Source organism: Arachis ipaensis, chromosome B10 (assembly GCF_059453495.1).
Source record: "Arachis ipaensis isolate K30076 ecotype BB chromosome B10, ASM5945349v1, whole genome shotgun sequence".
NCBI classification, from domain to species: domain Eukaryota; kingdom Viridiplantae; phylum Streptophyta; class Magnoliopsida; order Fabales; family Fabaceae; genus Arachis; species Arachis ipaensis.
In genome coordinates, this window is record NC_142435.1 from 102,523,163 (window position 1) to 102,531,400 (window position 8,238).

The 8,238-nt window shown below is 38.0% G+C and overlaps 1 non-coding gene across 1 annotated transcript; it reads right to left on the reverse strand.

Moving 5' to 3' along the window:
* Positions 1-3,670: 3,670 nt before the first annotated feature.
* LOC148581120 (small nucleolar RNA R71) lies at positions 3,671-3,778 on the reverse strand. The gene has a single exon (XR_015896163.1). It is a non-coding gene; the product is annotated as a small nucleolar RNA R71 (small nucleolar RNA).
* Positions 3,779-8,238: the final 4,460 nt, after the last annotated feature.

Below are 8,238 nucleotides of genomic sequence, written 5' to 3' on the forward strand. Positions count from 1 at the left end.
AGTTGAACGCCAGAAATACGTTACAAACTAGCGTTCAACTCCAAGAATGACCTCTCCACGTGGAAACTTCAAGCTCAGCCCAAGCACACACCAAGTGGGCCCCGGAAGTGGATTTATGCATCAATTACTTACTTCTGTAAACCCTAGTAACTAGTTTAGTATAAATAGGACTTTTTACTATTGTATTAGACATCTTTGGACGCCTAGTTCTTAGATCAGGGGGGCTGGCCATTCGGCCATGCCTGGACCTTTCACTTATGTATTTTCAACGGTAGAGTTTCTACACTCCATAGATTAAGGTGTGGAGCTCTGCTGTTCCTCATGAATTAATGCAAAGTACTACTGTTTTTCTATTGAACTCAACTTATTTCGCTTCTAAGATATTCATTCACACTTCAACATGAATGTGATGAACGTGACAATCATCATCATTCCCTATAAACGCATGCCTGACAACCACTTCCATTCTACCTTCGATTGAATGATTATCTCTTGGATCTCTTAATCAGAATCTTCGTGGTATAAGCTAGATTGATGGCGGCATTCATGAGAGTCCAGAAAGTCTAAACCTTGTCTGTGGTATTCCGAGTAGGACTTTGGGATTGAATGACTGTGACGAACTTCAAACTCGCGAGTGCTGGGCGTAGTGACAGACGCAAAAGGAGGGTGAATCCTATTCCAGTATGATCGAGAACCTCAGATGATTAGCCGTGCTATGACAGAGCATTTGGACCATTTTCACAAGAGGATAGGATGTAGCCATTGACCACGGTGATGCCTCCAGATGATTAGCCATGCAGTGACAGCGCATCAGACCATTTTCCAGAGAGGATGAAAAGTAGCCATTGACAATGGTGATGTCCTTACATAAAGCCAGCCATGGAAAGGAGTAAGATTGATTGGATGAAGACAGTAGGAAAGCAGAAGTTCAGAGGAACGAACGCATCTCCATACACTTATCTGAAACTCTCACCAATGATATACATAAGTATTTCTATCTTTATTTTCTGTCTATTTATTATTTAATTTTGAAAACTCCATAATCAATTATTATCCGCCTGACTGAGATTTACAAGATGACCATAGCTTGCTTCATACCAACAATCTCCGTGGGATCGACCCTTACTCACGTAAGGTTTTATTACTTGGACAACCCAGTGCACTTGCTGGTTAGCTGTATCGAAGTTGTGAATGAAATATGATTTATTAAGACGTGTGTACAGAGTTTTTGGCGCCGTTGCCTGAGATCACAATTTCATGCACCAAGTTTTTGGCGCCGTTACCGGGGATTGTTCGAGTTTGGACAACTGATGTTTCATCTTGTTGCTCAGATTAGGTAATTTTCTTTTTGTTTTATTTTCAAAAAAAAAATTTTTTTTTCAAAAATCTTTCAAAAATTTCTCATCTGTTTTCAAAAATTATTCTAAAATTTTGTAAGAATGAATTCTAGTGTTTCATGAAGCATGTTGAAGCCTGACTGGCTATAAAGCCATGTCTAAATTCATTTAGACTGGGGCTTCCAACCCAACATTATCGAGAGCAAGCTAGTTGTTGCTAATACACCTGCTGCTGTTCCAGATCCAAAAGATTTACATGCTAAAGCTTGACTGGCTATTAAGCCATGTCTAACCCTCAGATTGGAGCTTTAGAATAAGAATACAAGATTCCTGGAATTCATATTAAAAATTTTGGAATCCTTATTTTTCTTTTTCAAATAATTTTCGAAAAATCCAAAAAAAAATCATAAAATCATAAAAATAAAAAATATTTTGTGTTTCTTGTTTGAGTCTTGAGTTAATTTTTAAGTTTGGTGTCAATTGCATACTCATCTTGCATTTTTCGAAAATTGTATTCATGCATTGCATTAATCATGATCTTCAAGTTGTTCTTGATAAACCTTCTTGATTGGTCTTCATATTACATTGTTTTTGTGTTGTATGGTGTTTTTCATATGCATTCTTGAATTCTTAGTGTCTAAGCATTAAAGATTTCTAAGTTTGGTGTCTTGCATGTTTTCTTTGCATTGAAAATTTTTCAAAAATATGTTCTTGATGTTCATCATGAACTTCAAAGTGTTCTTGGTGTTCAACTTGACATTCATAGCATTCTTGCATGCATTCATTGTTTTGATCCATAACTTTCATGCATTGCATCATTTTCATGTTTTTCTCTCTCATCATTAAAAATTCAAAAATAAAAAAAATATCTTTCCCTTTTTCACTCATAAATTTCGAAAATTTGATTGACTTTTTCAAAAAATTTTAAAATTCAATTGTTTCTTATGAGTCAAATCAAACTTTCAATTTAAAAATCTTATCTTTTTCAAAAATAAAATCTTTTTCATTTTTCTTAGTTATTTTCGAAAATTTTAAAAAATATTTTTCAAAAATCTTTTTCTTATCTTTATCTCCTAATTTTTGAAAATAACATCATCAATTAATGTTTTGATTCAAAAATTTCAAGTTTGTTACTTGCTTGTTAAGAAATATTCAAACTTTAAGTTCTAGAATCATATCTTGTGACTTCTTGTGAATTAAGTCATTAATTGTGATTTTAAAAATCAAATCTTTTTCAAAACTAATTTCAATCATATCTTTTCAAAAATATCTTCTTATCTTATCTTTTTCAAAAATTTGATTTTAAAATATCTTTTCTAACTTATTATCTTCTTATCTTTTCAAAAATTGATTTTCAAAATTTGTTTCAACTAACTAACTAACTTTTTGTTTGTTTCTTATCTTTTTCAAAACTACCTAACTAACTCTCTCTCTCTCTCTCTCTCTAATTTTCGAAAATATCCCCCTCTTTTTCAAAATTTCTTTTTAATTAACCAATTATTTTAATTTTTTATTTTAATTTTCGAAAATTACTAACCTTTTTCAAAAAAAAAAAAACTATTTTCGAAAATCACTAACTCTTTTTCAAAAATTATTTTCGAAAATCCTCTTTCTCTCTCATCTCATTCTATTTATTTATTCATCTACTAACATCTCTCCCTCCCTCACCAAAAATCCGAACCCTCTCTCTCTGAGTTCAGATTTTCTCTTCTTCTTTTCTTCTACTCACATAAGAGAACCTCTATACTTGGGCAAAAAGGATCTCTATTATTATTATTTTTCTGTTCCCTCTTTTTCATTTGAGCAGGAGCAAGGACAAGAATATTCTTGTTGAAGCAGATCCAGAACCTGAAAGGACTCTGAAGAGGAAACTAAGAGAAGCTAAATTACAACAATCCAGCAAGCACCTTTCAGAAATTTTTGAACAAGAAGAGGAGATGGCAGCCGAAAATAATAATATTGCAAGGAGGATGCTTGGTGACTTTACTGCACCTAAATCCAATTTACATGGAAGAAGCATCTCCATTCCCACCATTGGAGCAAACAATTTTGAGCTTAAAACTCAATTAGTTTCTCTGATGCAACAAAACTGCAAGTTTTATGGACTTCCATCTGAAGATCCCTTTCAGTTCTTAACTGAATTCTTGCAGATCTGTGATACTGTTAAGACTAATAGAGTAGATCCTGAAGTCTACAGGCTCATGCTTTTCCCTTTTGCTGTAAGAGACAGAGCTAGAGTATGGTTAGATTCTCAACCCAAAGATAGCCTGAACTCTTGGGATAAGCTGGTCATGGCTTTCTTAGCCAAGTTTTTTCCTCCTCAAAAGCTGAGCAAGCTTAGAGTGGATGTTCAGACCTTCAGACAGAAAGAAGGTGAATCCCTCTATGAAGCTTGGGAGAGATACAAGCAACTGACCAAAAAGTGTCCTTCTGACATGCTTTCAGAATGGACCATCCTGGATATATTCTATGATGGTCTGTCTGAATTAGCTAAGATGTCATTGGATACTTCTACAGGTGGATCCATTCACCTAAAGAAAACGCCTGCAGAAGCTCAAGAACTTATTGACATGGTTGCTAATAACCAGTTTATGTATACTTCTGAGAGGAATCATGTGAGTAATGGGACGCCTCAGAAGAAGGGAGTTCTTGAAATTGATACTCTGAATGTCATATTGGCTCAGAACAATATATTGACTCAACAAGTCAATATGATTTCTCAGAGTCTGAATGGAATGCAAGCTGCATCCAACAGCACTCAAGAGGCGCGTTCTGAAGAAGAGGCCTATGATCCTGAAAATCCTGCAATAGCAGAGGTGAATTACATGGGTGAACCATATGGAAACACCTATAATCCCTCATGGAGAAATCACCCAAATCACTCATGGAAGGATCAAAAGCGTCGACAAGGCTTTAATAATGGTGGAAGAAATAGGTTTAACAATAGTAAACCTTTTCCATCATCCACTCAGCAATAGACAGAGAACTCTGAACAAAATATTTCTAATTTAGCAAACTTAGTCTCTGATCTATCTAAGGCCACTGTGAGTTTCATGAATGAAACAAGGTCTTCCATTAGAAATTTGGAAGCACAAGTAGGCCAGCTGAGTAAGAAGATCACTGAAACTCCTCATAGTACTCTCCCAAGCAATATAGAAGAAAATCCAAAAGGAGAGTGCAAGGCCATTGAAATGACCATCATGGCCAAAACCACAAAAGAGGAGGAGGACGTGAATCCCAAGGAGGAAGACCTCCTGGGACATCCAGTGATCAATAAGGAGCTTCCCTCTGAGGAACCAAAGGAATCTGAGACTCATCTAGAGACCATAGAGATTCCATTGAACCTCCTTATGCCATTCATGAGCTCTGATGAGTATTCCTCTTCTGAAGAGAATGAGGATGTTACTAAGGAGCAAGTTACCAAGTACCTTGGTGCAATCATAAAGCTGAATGCCAAATTATTTGGTATTGAGACTTGGGAAGATGAACCTCCCTTGTTCACCAATGAACTAAGTGATCTGGATCAACTGACATTGCCTCAGAAAAAACAGGATCCTGGAAAGTTCTTAATACCTTGTACCATAGGCACCATGATCTTTGAAAAGGCTCTGTGTGACCTTGGTTCAGGGATAAACCTTATGCCCCTCTCTGTAATAGAGAAACTGGGAATCTTTGGGGTGCAAGCTGCTAAATTCTCATTAGAGATGGCAGACAATTCAAGAAAACAGGCTTATGGACAAGTAGAGGACGTGTTAGTAAAGGTTGAAGGCCTTTACATCCCTGCTGATTTCATAGTCCTAGATACTGGGAAGGATGAGGATGAATCCATCATCCTTGGAAGACCCTTCCTAGCCACAGCAAGAGTTGTGATTGATGTTGACAGAGGCGAACTAGTCCTTCAATTGAATGAGGACTCCCTTGTGTTTAAAACTCAAGGTCATCCTTCTGTAAACATGGAAAAGAGGCACAATAAGCTTCTCTCAAAACAGAGTCAACCGGAGCCCCCACAGTCAAACTCTAAGTTTGGTGTTGGGAGGCCACAACCAAACTCTAAGTTTGGTGTTGAACTCCCATATCCAAACTCTAAGTTTGGTGTTGGGGAGTCTCAACAATGCTCTGAACATCTGTGAGGCTCCATGAGAGCCCACTGTCAAGCTATTGACATTAAAGAAGCGCTTGTTGGGAGGCAACCCAATTTTTATTTCTCTAATTTTATTTTATTGTTATTTCATGTTTTATTAGGTTCATGATCATGTGGAGTCACAAAATAAATCAAAAAAATTAAAAACATAATCAAAAATAGCAAAAGAAAAATCACACCCTAGAGGAGGATCTTACTGGCGTTTAAACGCCAGTAAGGAGCATCTGGCTGGCGTTCAACACCAGAACAGAGCATGGATCTGGCGTTGAACGCCAGAAACAAGTAGCATCCTGGCGTCCAGATGCCAGAAATGCGCAGTGAAGAAGAGCTGGCACTGAACGCCAGAAACAAGCATCTGGCTGGCGTTCAACGCCAGAAATATGCTGCATCTGGGCGTTGAACGCCCAGAACAAGCATCAATTCGGCGTTTAAATGCCAGAATTGCATGCAAAGGCATTTTACATGCCTAATTGGTGCAGGGATGCAATTCCTTGACACCTCAGGATCTGTGGACCCCACAGGATCATCTCAGCATCTGTGGACCCCACAGGATCCCCACCTACCACCACTCACTTTCTTCCCTCTTCTCAATGTTCATCCTCTCTTCCAAATAAACACTCTTCCCCAAAACTCTTCACCAATCACCTCAATCTCTCTTCCCTATCACCACTTCACCACTCACATCCATCCACTCTTCCCCATAAACCCACCTCATAAACTCCACCTACCTTCAAAATTCAAAATCAATTTCCCACCCAAACCCACCCTATATGGCCGAATTTAACCCCCCTCCCTTCCCTTTATATAGCCCTCTATTCTTCCTCATTTTCACACCACACAACCCTCTTTTCTCTTCTTGGCCGAATACACCTTTCCCTCCTCTCCTCCATATTTTCTTCTTCTTCTCCATCTATTCTTTATTCTCTTGCTCGAGGGCGAGCAAAATTCTAAGTTTGGTGTGGTAAAAGCATAAGCTTTTTGTTTTTCCATTACCATTGATGGCACCCAAGACCGGAGAATCCTCTAGAAAAGGGAAAGGGAAGACAAAAACTTCCACCTCCGAGTCATGGGAGATGGAAAGATTCATCTCCAAAGCTCATCAAGACCACTTCTATGATGTTGTGGCCAAGAAGAAGGTGATCCTCGAGGTCCCTTTCAAACTCAAGAGAAATGAGTATCCGGAGATCCGACATGAGATCCATAGAAGAGGTTGGGAAGTTCTAACAAACCCCATCCAACAAGTCGGAACTCTAATGGTTCAAGAGTTCTATGCTAATGCATGGATCACAAGGAACCATGATCAAAGTAAGAACCCGAACCCAAAGAATTATCTCACCATGGTTCGGGGGAATTACTTAGATTTTAGTCCGGAAAATATAAGGTTGGCGTTCAACTTGCCAATGATGGAAGAGAAGGCACGCCCCTACACAAGGAGAGTCAACTTTGATCAAAGGTTGGAACAAGTCCTCATAAACATATGTGTGGAAGGAGCTCAATGGAAGATTGACTCAAAAGGCAAACCGGTTCAACTGAGAAGACTGGACCTTAAGCCTGTAGCTAGAGGATGGTTAGAGTTCATTCAACGCTCAATCATTCCCACTAGCAACCGGTCTGAAGTTACTATAGACCGGGCCATCATGATCCATAGCATCATGATTGGAGAAGAGGTGGAGGTTCATGATATTATACCTCAAGAACTCTACAAGGTGGCTGACAAGTCCTCCACTATGGCAAGGTTAGCTTTTCCTCACCTCATTTGCCATCTATGCAATTCGGCTGGGATTGACATAGAAGGAGACATTCCTATTGAGGAAGAGAAGCCCATCACTAAGAAAAGGATAGAGCAAACAAGAGAGCCCATCCATGGAGCTCAAGAGACGCATGAAGCTCATCACCATGAGATCCCGGATATGCCTCAAATGTATTTTCCTCCACAAAACTATTGGGAGCAAATCAACACCTCCCTAGGAGAATTAAGTTCCAACATGGGACAATTAAGGGTGAAACATCAAGAGCACTCCATCATCCTTCATGAAATTAGAGAAGATCAAAAAGTAATGAGGGAGGAGCAACAAAGACAAGGAAGAGACATAGAAGAGCTCAAGGACATCATTGGTTCCTCAAGAAGGAAACGCCACCATCACTAAGGTGGATTCATTCCTTGTTCTTACATTCTCTTTTTTTCGTTTTCTTTATGTTAAGTGCTTATCCATGTTTGTGTCTTATTACATGATCATTAGTATTTAGTAACTATGTCTTAAAGTTATGAATGTCCTATGAATCCATCACCTCTCTTAAATGAAAAAAATGTTTTAATTCAAAAGAACAAGAAGTACATGAGTTTCAAATTTATCCTTGAACTTAGTTTAATTATATTGATGTGGTGACAATGCTTCTTGTTTTCTGAATGAATGCTTGAATAGTGCATAAGTCTTTTGAAGTTGTTGTTTAAGAATGTTAAATATGTTGTCCCTTGAAAGAATGATGACAAGGAGACATGTTATTTGATAATCTGAAAAATCATAAAAATGATTCTTGAAGCAAGAAAAAGCAGCAAAGAACAAAGCTTGCAGAAAAAAAAAGGGCGAAAAAAAATAGAAAAAGAAAAAGCAAGCAGAAAAAGCCAAAAGCTCTTAAAACCAAAAGGCAAGAGAAAAAAGCCAATAACCCTTAAAACCAAAAGGCAAGGGTAAATAAAAAGGATCCCAAGGCTTTGAGCATCAGTGGATAGGAGGGCCTAAAGGAATAAAATCCTGGCCT